Raw genomic sequence first — 16,488 nt, forward strand, 5'->3', positions numbered from 1 at the left:
CTCTCTTAAAAAAAAAAAAAAAAAGAAAAAGAAGCCAATCCCATAATCACTAGATGTTGGCATTATGAGGCAAAAAAAAATTAAAGGAAGCATTTTTTTAGTGAGTTTTTTGCACCATCATGAGCAAAAGACCTGTCAAGAACAATGTAGAAGAGGAAAAGTTTATTTTGGCATAGGGTTCAGAGGTTTAGTGGATAGTCAGCAGACTCCATAGCTCTTGGAATAAGTTATAGTAGAAGGGCATGCTGGAGGAAAGTGGATCTCGACATGACAACAGGAAATAGAGATCTCTGCTCACCAGGAACAAAATATAAACCCCAGAGTTACACCCATAGTGACCTACTTCCTGTAGCCACACCCTACTTGTCTACAGTTATCACCCATAATCCATCATTGCATTAATCCATTGATTGTTATGTCTCCCATAATTTGATAATTTCAACTCTGAAAATTCTTGGATTGTTTCACACATAAACTTTTGGGGAACACCTCAGATCTCAACTATAAAAGTTTTAAAATTGTGTTTAATGAGGGGAAGGAAAAAATGGTCAAAATGTATAAAAAGATAGGAAATCCTACCAGGGAAAGGAAAAAAATACAAAAGGTACCAAATGGGGATTTAGAATAAAAATCTATGTATTATTGGGGCTGGGGATATGGCTCAAGCGGTAGCGTGCTCGCCTGGCATGCATGCAGCCCGGTTTGATCCTCAGCACCACATACAAACAAAGATGTTGTGTCCGCCGAAAACTAAAAAAATAAATAAATATTAAAAAAATCTATGTATTATTAAATATATGAATTACCTAATAAGATTAATAGCATAATAGATGTGGGTTGGAAAGAAAAGTCAGTAAACTTGAATGCTTGAATGTAGATCAATAGAAATTCTCCAATCTCAAAAGCAGCAAAAACAAACAAGCAAACAAACAAAAACAAACAGTAGGGCATCAGAAACCTGAAGTACAGTTTCATTTATGTTTTCATTTATTTTTGATTTAAAAATATTCTCTTGACAAAGTCTATATACATTCAATGTTTACAAATTAATTCCTGTATCTATTACCACCCATTCTGTATATCATATACTCAGAACTAGTTCACTTCTAAGCCCTAGAATGTACCATCCTAATTTTATTTTTTGAAGTTTTATTTTTTTTTAACCTTTTTAGATTCCATGTGAGTTCATCATACATCATTTGTCTTTCTGTGCCTGCCCCATTTCACTTATATTGTGATCCAGGTTCTTTCGTGTTCTTGGAAATGGCAGAATTTCCTTACTTTTGTGGTTCAATAATATTTAATTTTGTAAGTGTATTTTTAATTATAGTGGACAGTTTTTAAAATTACAATGGATAGTTTTTTCCATATATTGGCTATTGTAAATAATGCTGCATGAGTATGGGGGTACAACTGAACTTCTCTTAGATATTAGTATTCTGCACTTTACTTTTATTCCCATCTCCACATTTAATTCTATCAATATCATATTTTGTAAATTTTATTTTTGTGTATCCATTCACAAATTATTATAGTTAGTTTTGGACTTTTGTATTTTAACCTTAATACTAAAATAAAAACGTTACTTAAACACCAGCATTATAATATTTAAGTATTCTGAATTTAACAGTATATTTACTTTCACCAGTTAGTTTTATCTTTTCATGTTTTTTCTCTTGTCACTTAGTGGCCTTTTGTTTACCTTCAAAGAACTCCTGTTAGCATTTTTTGTAAGGCAGATTTTATGGGGATGAATCCCCTTACCTTTTGTTGGTCTGAGAATGGAAATCACTGATAGTCTTATTGTCATTTCCTTATATGTGGCATTTATCTTTTCTCTTATTACTTTCAAGATTTTCTCTATTACTTACTTTTGACAATTTGATTATAACTTGTGTTGGAGTAGTCTTCTTTTGGTTGATCTCTCTTGGAGTCTACTATTTCATGAATATAGATGTCCATTTCCCTCCCAAGATTTGGTATATTTCAGTTGATATTTCTTTCCCTTTTTCTCTCCATCTCTTCTCCTCTGAGACTTTCATATTCTTGTATTCATACAGTTGATATTGTCATATAGACCCCTTAAGCATTCTTTATTTTTTTCAATCTTCTGTTTTTTCTTCTAATTGGATAATTTTAAATTGCCATCATTGAGATCACCAGTTCTTTCCTTTGCATTATTGAATTGTATATTGAAGCTTACTGTTGAATTTTTAAAAATTTTTGTCATTGTACTATTCATTTCCAGAATTTCTATTTAGTTTTTTTCTATGATTCTACTTCTTTAATTCTCATTTTGTTCATTATTTTTAAAATTTAATTTAATTAACTATCTATGTATTTCTACATATTGTTGGGCTTCTTTAATCTGATTGTTTTTATTTATTTATTTATTGTGATGACATACTGTTCTCACACTGTAGCTGAGAGGAGGTATAACCCAATTTCCAGAACCTTTTCAGGATCAAAACTAAGACCAAAGTTGGCATTAATTGTACCTGACTCCTCCAAGGTCTCTTGGTAAATGGTTTTGGTAGCAGGACCAAGGTAATACAGAGTTGTAATGAGCCCACAGGAAAATGTGCTGAGGTTGGAGTTGAGACTACCATTGGCAAGTCTGCCACCTGGGTGTGGTTCAGCTTTCTCATATTGAAATTTTTTAATTTTTAAAAATTCACTTTGTTGGGCTGGGGATGTGGCTCAAGCAGTAACGCGCTTGCCTGGCATGCGCAGGGCGCTGGGTTCCATCCTCAGCACCACATAAAATAAAATAAAGATGTTGTGTCCACCGAAAACTGAAAAATAAATATTAAAAAATTCTCTCTCTCTCTCTCTCTCTCTCTCTCTCTCTCTCTCTCTCTCTTTAAAAAAATTCACTTTGCAGTTGTTGAGACCATTATTTTGTTCATTTATTTATATGTGGTGCTGAGAATCCAACCCAGTGCCTCACACATGCTAGGCAACTGCTGTACCACTGAGCAACAATCCCAGCCCGATATTCTTAAATCTTAGGCTCCATGGTGGCTTCACAGATTCCTATCTGAATCCCAATATTTTCATGGGACATTGTTTCCATGTAGAGCTGCAAAATTTTTGTTGGTATGGTGGGAAATTTGAACCAGCAACTTCTTATTCCACTAACTAGCCAACCTCTTATTCCACCTTCTGTGTACAGTAATTGAAAGTTTAATGTATCAATAATTGAAGAACAAGAATAAATATTTTAAAATTGAAGTAAAAACTTTCCAAATTTTGTGACACATATTGAAGTTTGATGAACATCAAACATAGTAAATTTGAAGAAAATAATGCCTAGGAATATCATAATTAAATTTCTAGAAATAAAAAATTATGCTACATTCAAAATTAAATTGGTTAGACAGTCTGCATGATTTCCTGTATGTATGAGAATACTCTTTAAATATATGAGTAAGTATATCAATCTATGCCTCATATTAACTCTATGGGGTTGAGCCCATCTCCTTTCTTTGAGCATCACTAAAATTATAATAAAAGTGAAGATAAAACTACCTCACAAGGCTGATATATATATATATATATATATATATATATATATACTGAATTAAATAAAAAATGCAGTTTATTTTTTAACAAATAATAAACTTAGTAAAGCACTTAATAGCAGCTAAATTAATGATAGATATTTTATTTTTCTGAGTGTTTCTGATGGCTTGTGCCTCTTCTTACGCTTAATTATTATGGTTTCCCTTTCTCATAATCCTTTATCTGGTTTTGATGTCAGTATCCAAGGATCTTATACAAGAAATGAGGTGCTTTATTATTTTGTACAGTCCAGTTTTTTAATGTAGATATTAACTGAGTTTTAAAGGTTTATTAAAATTTATATTTAAATCCTTCTGGATCTGATTGTGTGTGTGTGTGTGTGTGTGTGTGTGTGCAGGTGCGTGCGTGCGCACACATTTAACTATTTAGATTTGTTAGTTCTTCCTGAATTACTCATGTATTTTTGCAAAATTATCCATTTGATTTTAGTTTTAAAATGACTTGTATACTTAGTTCAAATAATTGACACAAAGTTGTTCATGGTATTCAGTAATAATTTTAAATATCCAAATTGATTTTTTCCTTTTTTTCTTTTTAAGATTGTTTATTTTACCTTCTCTTTTAATGATAAATTTTCCCAGTGATTTATCCACTATATTAGATTTTTCAAAGACATATAAACATTTTATTTTGTTGACTATCTTTATGTTTGTATCCTTTATTTCACTTATATTTGCTAATTATTTTGTTAATTTTCTGCTACCACATTTTTTAGTGTTACTTAGTTTTAACTTATGTCTTGTCTTTTTTGGTGTAACTTAAAGATATTTATTTCTAAGACTGCTTCAGCTACATTACATGAGTTTTGGTATGTATTATATACATTGTCATTCATTCAGTTCTGTATGTATATGAATGTTCAAATTTTTATTAATTTTGATCTGATTTATATATAACTTTTAGGTTTTAAAAATTATATCCTTGGAACATTTTTAGTAAAGGGACATATTTTTGTTAAGGTCTAAATTAACTTGTGTTTAGGGGAGATGATAAAATGATTCTAATTCTTTGGTGTATATTGAAACTTACTGTGTGGCTTGATATAAGATCAGTTTTTGTAGATTTTCCATGCATGTCTGGAAGGCATGTATATCTTATAATTATTAGATGCAAAGTTTTATTAGAGCTTTATTATTTGTTAATTACATTATTGAGTTGCTAAGTTATTATTATTACTTTTTTATTGGCCACTTGTTCTGGCATTTAATGATAGAAATATGGTAAAACCTTCCATTATGACTGAGAAGTTTGCTCTTTGTGTTTCATATATTTTATATTCATGCTATTAGATGCTTAGAGAGGCATTTTATTAAATCTTATTGATTAATTATTTCATTTTTATTATTTAATGACTATCTTTATTCCTTAATAATTCTTTTATGTAGAATGCAGTTTATTGGACTTTAATATAACTACTTCAGTTTTCCTGTCCTTGTACTTTCATGAAAACATTCTTATTATATTTTAGCTCTCTCTCCTCTAGAGAGCATGCCACTGATATTTTAAAAATCCAAACTATTACTTTTAATCAGAAATTTAATTGCTTTCTATTTATTGTGATTACTTATACACTTCACTACTAAAAACTTATTTTGTTCCTCCTGTTAATATGCTATTTCTTTAATTTTTCATTCTTTATTATCCTCTGTTGTATAGTTGGGGTTGCTCAAGTTCACCACTCTCTTAAAGATCATATATTGTAGTTTAATTTCTAATTAAAAATAATGACCTTTAAATATTTAATGATCATCCTTTATTTAATAATTCTATTTGACCATGTATCTCTGTTCTTTCAAACCATATATAATCTTTAGAATATTTTATTTTCAATTACACCTGACCCTATCCTACATCTTAGTTTATCTAATATTAGTATTAACTTGTTTTTATATCCATTATAATAATTGATATTATTTAATATTTTATACTAAAAACTTATTCAAGATTTCATAGGTGGTGCCACAACAGTGGCATATCCAGTGACATGTTGGAGCTCACTGGTGAGCTAGTGTTGACTAGTGAGCTCTAACAAGCAATAGCTAATTATGTGTATCTCTTTCCAACTTCACATTCAGTTACACAATTTTTGTAGCTGAAATTAGCCTGATGGGAGAACTTATATCACTGAATTCAGTTAACACTACAAATGAGTATTTTGTTTCTTTGCCATATGTTTTTAAGGAACCAATTTATTGAATATTTACCATTACACCACTATCAGTATCCTTATTTCTCATTTTAAATCTAATCTTTTATTCTGGGTTACATTTACTTATTATTTTTTAATATTCTTCTAATGCAGGCAATGATAAGCAAACAATCTTTACCTGAAACTGCACTTCATTCTCACTTTTTCGTAATAGTTTAGCTGAATGTATAACTTAAGGTATTTATTTTCTTTTAGTACTGTGAGGATATTATTTCTTTTTTGTATATTAGTGTTGCTCTGAAGAAGTCAGCTAATTATTTAGTTGAGTTTCCCCTGTAGATAATCAAGCTTCCCTCTTTGTCTTAATATTTATAGAAGTTCTGAACTGTTTGGTTCTCAGATTTACTCTTTTGTGTTATTCTACTTTGTTGCCTTTGTTGCAATCTGAATTTATTAGGTCCACAAATCTGTTTTCTTCTGGCGAGGTTCAGCCAGTATTAATAATTAATGATGGATTAAGGGATAGAAGGAGAGAAGAAATGAAAATATTTCTCCATTGTCAGCCTGAGTGACATATCTGATGACAATCTCATGTCTTCTGTAGTTGCAGCTCCAGCTGATCTTGACCACCAGAGCTTCTCATTTTTCTCTTCTGTCTCTTGCTATTGCTAATCTCTAAGTTGTGTTGCTGTCCCTTGGTTTGCTTATCAAACTTTTCTACCATGCACTTTAAATTGTCTTGCACTCTTGAGTGGTTTATGTTTCTACAGTTGGATCCAGAATTATAGTGTTATAGATTTTATAGTTTTGTAATGTATATAGATTTGTATTTATTTTATTTCACTTGGCATTTGTGCACTATGCATCTGAGGTTTTATATTTTTCACCAACTCTGGAAATGATCCATAATCACTTCAGATATTGTGCTTTTGTCTGTATTTTCTCATTCTCAAATACTAAACATGTGTTACAGCTTTCTAATTTGATTATATTTCTTAATCTTTTAAAATATTTTCTTTATTTCTCTTTTCATCGTGAATAAATTCCTTAAAATTATCTCTCAGTTCAGTAATTTATCCTCTAGCTACATTTAATGTACTGTAGTCTCATTTAGCACTAATTTTAATGACAAATTTATTTCTATAAATCTTTTCTAATCAAATATGTTGTTTTTATAATTACTTTTTACATTTTCTTTTTATTTAAATTTTTTTCTTATTATTCTTAACATATTCCCACAAAATTTGAGGTTAATATTCTGTTACTTCAATTCTTAAGGGTTCATTTTTTTTACTTAATGCTCATATTTAATTTAAAGTGTTTGATGAAGAACATTTCCTGATGTACTTGATATTTTTGTTTTTGGAGCTCTGCATTGGAGTTTGCTGTTCTATGAGACTCCCACATGGATTTCATTGTTGAAAGTATCTTGCTAAAGTGGATTTGCTTCTTCTAGATATTCCAGATTGCCATTCTCTATTATTGCAAACCTGTTTTTTCCACTTATGGTTCCCTGATGATTGCTGAGTTGGAAATTCTCCAAGGGGTGTTACAGTAGCTTCATAATGCTTTGTCTCTGTCTCCTTAGAATTTTATTATTTTTTTCATGAGATCAAACATTTAAAACATTGTGTGTGTTTTCTCTTTTTAATATAAGCCCTCTATGTTTCAATAGTGATATTTCTGTGTGAATCTAGCCTGACATTTTATAGGAAATAAAGGAGCATATTCCTGCTTGATAAACTTGTACTTCCTGTATCTTTGGCTTGAATACCTTTTCTGCGAGCCATTAACTCATTGTCTTTTATTTAGGACTTCAGTAAAATGTCATCTTTTAATAATTTCTTCATTAATCATCCTATCTGTATTACTGAGTTTTGTGTTATGGTGACTAAAACGTCTGACAAGAACAACTTAGAGAATTTTTTGTCTCATAGTTTCAGAGGTGTCAGTCCATGGTTGGACAGTTTCATTACAGAAATGCCATAGCAGAAGGGCATAGTGAAGGAAAGCTGCTTAGCTTCTGGGAGCAGGGATGAGGGTGTGAGGGGTAGTGCACAGGGAAAAGATAAACCCTTCCAGGGCATGCCTCTAATAACCTACTTTCTCCAAATAGGTCTCATCTCTCAGTACTCCATTCAGTTATGGATGGATTAGTCCATTAATGAGGTCAGAGCCCTTAAGATCCAATCATTACCTAAAAGCTCCACCTCTGAATCTTGCTGCACTGCCGATCATGCTTTCAACACATGAGCTTTTTGTGAACCTTCCAAGTCCAAATCATAACACTATATAAAATTTGAACCCTTACTTGTAAGTCTCAGCCTATGCCTTTCCCCTTTACTGCTGTTTAAAAATTCTTTAGCAAGGAACATTATCTATCATTCCATATATATCCTTACTAAAGAATTTTTAAACAGCAGTAATCACACTCAAAGAAAAATAAACTCTTCATAAGCTAGAAATCTTCATCTACTTTGTTTACTTCTAAGTCCATCACTTTAAATAATGCCTAATACGTCATAAGTACTGAAATTGAAATAAATGAATGAAATCTTTAATAACTGTGTGTTGTGTGTCCCTGAACTAGGTGATGATGATATAAGAAACAAAATTGATAATATTTTAGCCTTCATGATGACCACGATCTAGGAGGAGTATAGATTATTAAAAAGGTAGTTTCTCACCTCTGGTGGATAAAGGCTATACAGTTGAATTCCTGATGAGGTTTTTGGCACCAGGAAGTATTCCTCCAAGAAGTATGATGATTACTTTTGATATGTAGTGCATCTAAGATTTCTTCTAAGAACTAACTGAATAATGCAGGAAGGCATGCACATTCACATACATGATAATGACTTAGACAGAAAATAATTTTAATAAGGAAGCTAATATGTTTGAGTAAATTAACTTGACTCCTGAAAGCAACTACATATGAAAAAATTTCTAGTAAAAATTTTATGATAAAAATTAAGCATCTGTTATCTGGAAATCCAAAATCCAAACTGCTCTAAAATCTGAAACTTCTTAAGCTCTACCATGATAACAAATAGAAAACTGCACACCTAAACACAGTCAAAACACAGGCACACTAAAAATATTGTATAAAATTACCTTTATGCTACATATATAAGATGTATTTGAAACAATGAAATGTGTATTTAGACTTGGGTCCCATACTCAAAATATCATATAATGTATATGCAAACGTTCCAACATAAAAAAAACGTAAATCTGAGACACTGCTGGTCCCAAGTGTTTTGGATACAGGATACTCAGCCTGTACCAAGATTTTCTTCCATTATTAGTAGGAACTGTCTGATACGCACAAAATGCAAAGATTTACCCTAAGTTTATACCCTGTTGCCTTGTAATTTAATGAGCAAGTACACATTTGCCTTTGCAGGCAGTACATGAAGAATGATATGCTTTTACTTTATCAGTAAATAATAAAGTTTATAGCTATATTTACACAGGCTGTGTTTCTAGTATGTGAACTCATATGAATAATGTTAAACCTCTAGTATGTGTGTTTAATGTACTAGTTGATTTTTTTCCAAATTATAATAGTAACAATTGTTTTATTTATGTAAGGAGAGGCTCTTTTCAAGAGAAAAGCTAGACTTCTTTTTCTATCATGTTGAAATCTTTTCCCATGTCTAACTGCTGTGATAGTCCTATGACTCTGCCTTAAACATTTTTTTTGAAAGTTGGCTGTCCTTAACACCTGATTACTGTTTTTCTGCCTTTGAGCCCTTGTTTCTCTAATTATTCCCTACCTAAAATGTCTGATCCTTGATTTTTGGTAATATTAGGTCTTTTTTTTTTTTTCTGCAGAACTTGACTGACCAATGTAAAGGAACTAATGTATAGTGAGCCCTTTCTTCTAAATAACATAAATTATATTACCATGTGCTTTCATATAGAATCCCATTGAATCAATATAAGAACTTAAATGTTTAGACAGCAGCCTACCATTTTAAATATGATGAATATGAATATTAGGGAGGGTTTATTAGTTTCCCTAGGAAACATAGCTAATAAGCTGGAATTCAAACCTCAAATTTCTGATTAGAAATGGTTGCTATTGTCATTATGATTTTATTGCTTTTCCTATATATTCTACCCTCAACCTACCAAGAATTAATTAAAAAAAATTCTTAGCTTGCCTTTGATTGAATGGAATTTACAGTAAAATTACCATACTGTTTAGGTTTCCATGTGTTAGACAGTTGGAATAAGAAGAAAACATCAGTTGGAGTAGCTGTTTGCTACCCAATTTTAGTCTTTTTTGAATGGAAGCTGCTACCCCTAGTCTCCTGCATCTGACAAATACTCTTTATTATATATCAGGCACTAAACTAGACCCTTTGTATAGAATGCAGAACAAAAATTACATGGCTTCTATTTAGTATAAAATCTAGTTGGAAAGAGAGATAATAAATACATAAATCAATACCAATAATTTAAACTGTCATATTTGACATGAATAAAAAAATAAATAAAATAATGAAGGGATCTATTTCAAGATTTATAGTCAGAGAAGGTCTTTTTGAGAGAGACCTGGTAAGGTACTGAAGAATTAGCTCAATGAACTCTATGTCATAACTTCTAGTATGTTAGATATCTGTCAATGTGTAGGTTTGCCCATTGTAGGCACAAGTCAATTAGGTTTCCTCATCTGGTATGAACATTTGGACACAGATTCTGAAAATTGAGATTTGAACTTTTGAAGATGAAAAGCAGGAGGAAAAAGCACAAGAAAAGAAACTGGAAATTTAGTCCTTTAAAGATTGGAAGGAGTTTGTTTAGGAATGTGATTGCTTAATTTTTTATGCAATGTGAATTTTCTTAATCATCAAGAAGAGATGGCAACATAATTCACTCAGGATTCCTCTGACCAATATTTAAGGAATACCTACTGCACATCAGATATTATGTTAAGGAATAAAATGTAAAGGTGAATAAGACAAAACCCTTGTCCTCAAGTTTATAGACTCTGTGAAAGACAATTACAATGCAATGTGATGATTATTAGTACAAGTTTAAGAATAGAAATCAGATTTTGGAAAAGGTAGCATATAAACTAAGACCACAGGTTTATGTACAAGTAGACATGTTCACATTTCTTGGGAATACATTCACTTCAATAATCATAATTCAATTTGACATTATTTTGAAAATAAAACTCTTAACATAAATTTTGGTTTTGGTCATTTTGCTTAGTAGCTCTTAAATGTTCATTTAAGTAGCTCTTAAAGGTTCATTGATAAGTTTGAACAAAATCATCTATAGAAACAACATTGATTTCCTTCTTAATACATTATGAAGTGTTAATTATTAAACAAAGCATCCATTGTATTGTAGACGAGTTTTCTAGATAAGAGTGCAAATTCTTAACGTTACACATAAAATTTTATATTAAGTTGTTTCACTTTAGTGGCCATCAATATTAGAAAATTCAAATTTAGCACATTTTAAAAAATATCAATTTTAGTTTTCATACATTTTATAGCTTTATTGTGATTTATCTGGAGAGACAAATCATGCCTTTGCTAACCGGTGACTGTTGTTATGAATTTTGTTTTTTACTTATTGCCCTTTATTTGTTAACAGTTCACAGTGTTGATAAATAGATAACTGTTGCTTTTCATTTTCCTCTTTTTGATAAACTGATAGTTTTTAAGCACAAAAGGGCTATTCTAACTCAGTAATTTACATAAAAATCATAATTAACTAGTCTTTCAAGACTACATTAAAAATTATAATTCTTCTTACTCCCTTTTTTAAAGAATTCACCTTTATTTATTTATTTATATGGTGCTGTGATTTGAACCCAGTGCCTCATCGATGCTAGGCAAGAGCTCTACCACTGAACTACAACCCCAGCTCCCTCTTATTCTTTATAGTACTTTTTGTTCAAATAAATTACAGAAGTTACGACACCTCAGTTTTCAAAAATAAAATTGGCTTTATTTATGATTAAAGTCAATAATATAAAAACTATAATAATAACAACAACAAATAATAATAATAATATTACATTGTATCACAGGCTTTTCTTAAAAGGCTGGAGGATCATGAGTTCAAAGTCAGCCTCAGCAACTTAGGGAGGCCCTGAGCAACTCAGCAAGACCTTGCCTCTAAATAAAATATTAAAAAGGAATGGGATGTGACTCATTGGTTAAGTTCCTCTGGGGTCAATCCCTGGTACCCCACCACCACCAAAAATGTGTTCCTTAGGATGCTCATTAGTCATGGGGAAGTGTTTTTTTAGTCCTCAAACAAAAACAACAAAACACTCCATAGGATAGGATATCTCCATGTTTAATGGTACTGATAGTAAAGGTATTAATAATCTGTTTGAGAATCTGAAGACATATCATTTAACAACTTGGAATTTCTGCTGTCCTTCAGATCAAAACAGAAATGAAATATAGAAAAAAAATCAGTATATATCTGTTTCTGTCTTACAAGCCACAGGAGAAAAACTGACTGTAGTATCCTTCACTGTACTTGCAAACTTATATTATGTGGGAACTCCAGTCATTTTCAGGTCTTTTTAGAATACATAGAAAAATGATATTGTGTACATGTGATTGCTAAGGAGCCCATGACACCTTGGTCTGATTTTGTTGAGTAATTACATCTATTTCTCCTTACTTTCCTTTTTCTGATTGTTTCCGTAAATTAGGAAATATTTAAATATTTTATAATGATCCTTCATTTTCATCCAGAAAAGTTAGTCAATATAACTACAATATTATTTAGATCCTACTGCCTAGTGATAGGAATGGTGCTTAAAAATACTTGTTAGAGTTCTTAATGGGGCTGTTACCTTTGTTGTGGAGTGTTTCTTGATTCAGACATGTCCTGTGAACAGCCAGTACAGGACTGGTGCTTGGATGAGGTACTGGATGATACTGTGAGCAAGCAGTTTTTATTTTCTTACCACCTGATTAGTTTATCCTCTCAGCTTAATGTGATCATAATTATTTTTTCATAAATTCTTTTTTAATGGCTGTAACTGTTCTAATTCTTTTACATTCTTATGACCCTGATCTCTGCAAAAACAACCCTGTAGGGTAGGTAACATGATCATGGTTTATAGACAGGGAAAATATAACTTGTTTAAGATCAGAAATTGAAGAGGAGCAGCTGAACTTCTATTTTAGAATTGTCTGATGGCAAAAGCTAAGCACTTAACTGTTATCCTACATCATAACCACGGCTGCCTAGAACTCAAAGAGCCTGGTCTATGGATCACTGATCACATGAATAGCTTTTCTTAGTGCTTGTCACCACTTCACACAGACTGACCTCGTGGACCTCACCCTCACAACCATCTTGTGGCACTGACTTCAGAAGGGCAAAGATTATGGCTATAGATCACAAAGAATAGACCTGCTATTGAATCTGTATGCTGTATTAATTTATCTGCACAACCAAAGGGGTTTGCCATATCTCCTTTTGTCCAACTGGTAATGTTGTCATAACAGTGTCTTTATACAGGATTAACAAGTAACTAACTTATTTACTTTGGTTGCCAATAAATAACTGTAGTCTGTTAATAATTGTGCATGTGTTTTATGTGGCTGTGTATATCTGAGACAATCTTACATTTCTGGCATCCTAGATGGGATCGATATTCCTTTATACTTAACCTTCTATTTTATTATATTTCCACTAACAAAAAGTAAATCACATAAAGAAAAGCTTAAGTATTTAAAATAATTTACCAGTATATTGTATAAGTGATACAGACTAATAAGTCTGAATCTTTTTTTCAGTGTTACCTAAATATAAGTTTTTGTCCAATCTTAAATAAATGAATAAACCTGACATGTATTTTCTTGCTTTAAAACATATCAGATCTTTCACAAATTCCCTGAACTGTATTATGTTTATCTCTTCATATTTTTAACACTATTAAATTGCTAACATGATGAAGGTAAGTTGTATCCTAATTTATCTTTTAGTGTATCACAGTGCCAAACTTGACCTTACACATAGTAGATGCTCATTGAATGTTGTTGGCTTGGTGAATAAATTAGTCTGTACTAGATTGAACAGATTTGCAGTCCTAAATTGTTCTTGCCATCATTTCACTCTGCATAATTAAGAAGTTTTACTGAGATGATTAAAAATGTGTTATTGAATTACTGGTGTAGATTCTAAAGCAGTGGGATAAAAAAGACCATGAATATACCCCTATGAGGAAGCAATGAGAGTGTGTTTCTCACTGTTGGTACACCTAGTGGATTTTTTGTGTGATTGAATTAATTTATTTCTTTTAGGAAGGTTAGATTTATGATTTCCATATGGCACTTTATAAGTTTATCTTTTACCCTTAACTTACCGACTTATATTTTCCTATGATAAAAGTAATTAACTGTATATGAAAATAAAAAGAAAAAATTTAAACACCCATATTTCTATCATCCAGATATAATCACCCTTTTGTGTTTTTTAATCTGCATAATTTTATACTGTCTATGCAATTAATACCCTACCATAAAATTATCATTTTATAGATATTTCTATTGTTTTTATATTACATAAGATAGATTCCTGGAACTAAAATCACTGAGTAAAAATTTTGAACTTTGAGGTCTTGATATGTATATACTTTCTAGAAACTTACAATTTGTACTCTCATTGGAAGTATATATGATGCTATTTCATTGAGCCAGTGTCAAAATCATTTATCTATCTGTACTTTTAAGCAAGTGTCGTCAAGTAGAACTACTCACTTTAATATGTTGCTCTTGACAACTATGCTCAGAAATATATAAATTAAAAACTGTATTTTGCTTTCAGAAAGAATTATGGAATTCTTGCTTTAGAGAATTCAGTTTGGATGCTGCAGCTTACAAAGTTTCCTCCTAAACCAAATTATTTTTTGGTTCTGATTATAAACTACATACTTTTGTTTAAACTGGACTTAGTTTTCTATATTGATAACTACTTCACTGGAAGTTTTGTCAGTCAGTGTTTTGGGTTGAGACATTAGGCATTATATCTGATGTAGTGTTAACGTTCCTTCTTGTATCAATCAGTCTCATTTCTCTTCTCTGTTGTAACAAATTTAATGAGCATTCAAAATTTACTTATGTTTATTTATGCATTTTTTTGTGTGTGGACTGCTGTACAAAAGCACCTTCATTCCATACCAATATTCTAGCCAAACTGAGTGCAAATGAGTCAGAGTAGTTTCATTTTAGAGAGCAGCAGTCATATTTGTATTAGGAAGGCAATAGTCTTGGATGAATACCAAAAAAAAAAAAATCATTTTTAAGTGTTTGCCTCGTCCTCTAGTGAAAGCATTTGCGTTTCAGAGGCCATGGTGAGTCTCAGTCCCTTGCTGGTTCCTGTTTTTGATAACATTGCTAAGAGGCTATATGTATTTGTGTGTATTCACACACATGAATTTAGTATGATCTGAAGTATCCTATGAGAAATATATATATATATATATATATATATATATATATATATATACACACACACACGCACATATATAATTTACCTTTTCTATTCACTGCAGTCTTTCCTACATTTCTGCATAAATTGTCTCAACAAAGATACTAGATGTAACTCAGTAATTTAATCTTACTTATATGACATATTTGTTTTGCATTTCAGAGTACCAGATAAATTGCAAGTCTGTTGTGTCCCATAGCAGGTATGTATATGATTTACCTATAACTAAGTAAGTCTGTGTATTAACTGAAAAATTACTACATTTTGTTTATTAAAATTCTTACAGATTTCCTAATATGAAAATATTAATTTTTTAATATTGTACTTACAGATATTCACAGCTTCAAAGAACATTATATTTCATACATATGTTGTATTTCATTTTATTGTAAGAATCAAATAAACATTTATAAAATTTGATGAGGCAGAATAATTTTAATTATAAAGCTTTCATCTTTGAAGATTAGATAGTATTTTATGGAACTGAACTATTAAAGAAACTGATGATGTGGGAACAGACTGTTACAGAACTACTGTGTTTTTGACATTATTGTTTTTCAAACTTTTTTGCTGTTTTCAAATTCATTTTCCATGGGGGTTGCTTTAGGTAAGGAGTGGTTGCAGATGTACTGTCTGCTGCACTGTCTCAAGCACTAGACAAATGGGAAAAAAAAATGTTTGCACCTGTTTAAAATCTCAACCGTGCGGTGTTGTGGTTCCTGGGCAACAGGCAGGAATTCTCAAAAGCTTGGTTGCACCTGCTCAATTGTTGCTTGCAGCTGTGTCAGATGAGTAAGTGCACAGAGAAGCTTGTTAGCAGTTTGGTTCTGCTGTTATGTATTTGTATTTTTGTACTATGATTTTGAAAGATACTTCCTTGATGTAGACCTTGAACTAGTACATTCATTTATTTTAAAACTCACTAATTTGGGCTTCCAAAATATTTCCTCCGAATCCTTGTGTGTGTGTGTGTGTGTGTGTATAGTCATATATATATGACTGCCCTGCCCTAGATAATATGTACACTGGCATCTTCAAAGCATACCTGGGAGACTAGATCTCTCCAGATAACTGTGATGACTGTGTTGATAATAATCTTTGTCCTGGTAGAGACATTTTGTGTTTGGCTCGATTTCATCATGTTGGCAGCCCCACTATGTGAGGCTGGATGTAGTTATTGATCCATTTAGCTGAACAGATTTGAAAGCATTTGGATATTAGTGGACACATGGGGAATATTCAGAAAATTTAAGGGTATATTGTAAGATGAT

General features: G+C 31.4%; 1 protein-coding gene across 17 annotated transcripts in view; it reads left to right on the top strand.

Annotated features, from left to right (window-relative positions):
* The window catches only part of Zbtb20 (zinc finger and BTB domain containing 20), an 809,739-nt gene that overhangs the window by 216,985 nt on the left and 576,266 nt on the right, over positions 1-16,488 (top strand). For 16 of the 17 annotated variants that reach the window (XM_048803868.1, XM_048803910.1, XM_048803874.1 and 13 more), the window contains one exon: positions 15,380-15,419. The gene's annotated coding sequence lies outside the window, so the exon portion shown is untranslated. Of the gene's footprint in view, positions 1-15,057; positions 15,081-15,379; positions 15,420-16,488 lie in introns of those variants that run through there. The other variant, XM_048803883.1, reaches the window with a different exon arrangement.

Source organism: Marmota marmota, unplaced genomic scaffold (genome assembly GCF_001458135.2).
Source record: "Marmota marmota marmota unplaced genomic scaffold, marMar, whole genome shotgun sequence".
NCBI classification, from domain to species: Eukaryota; Metazoa; Chordata; class Mammalia; order Rodentia; family Sciuridae; genus Marmota; species Marmota marmota.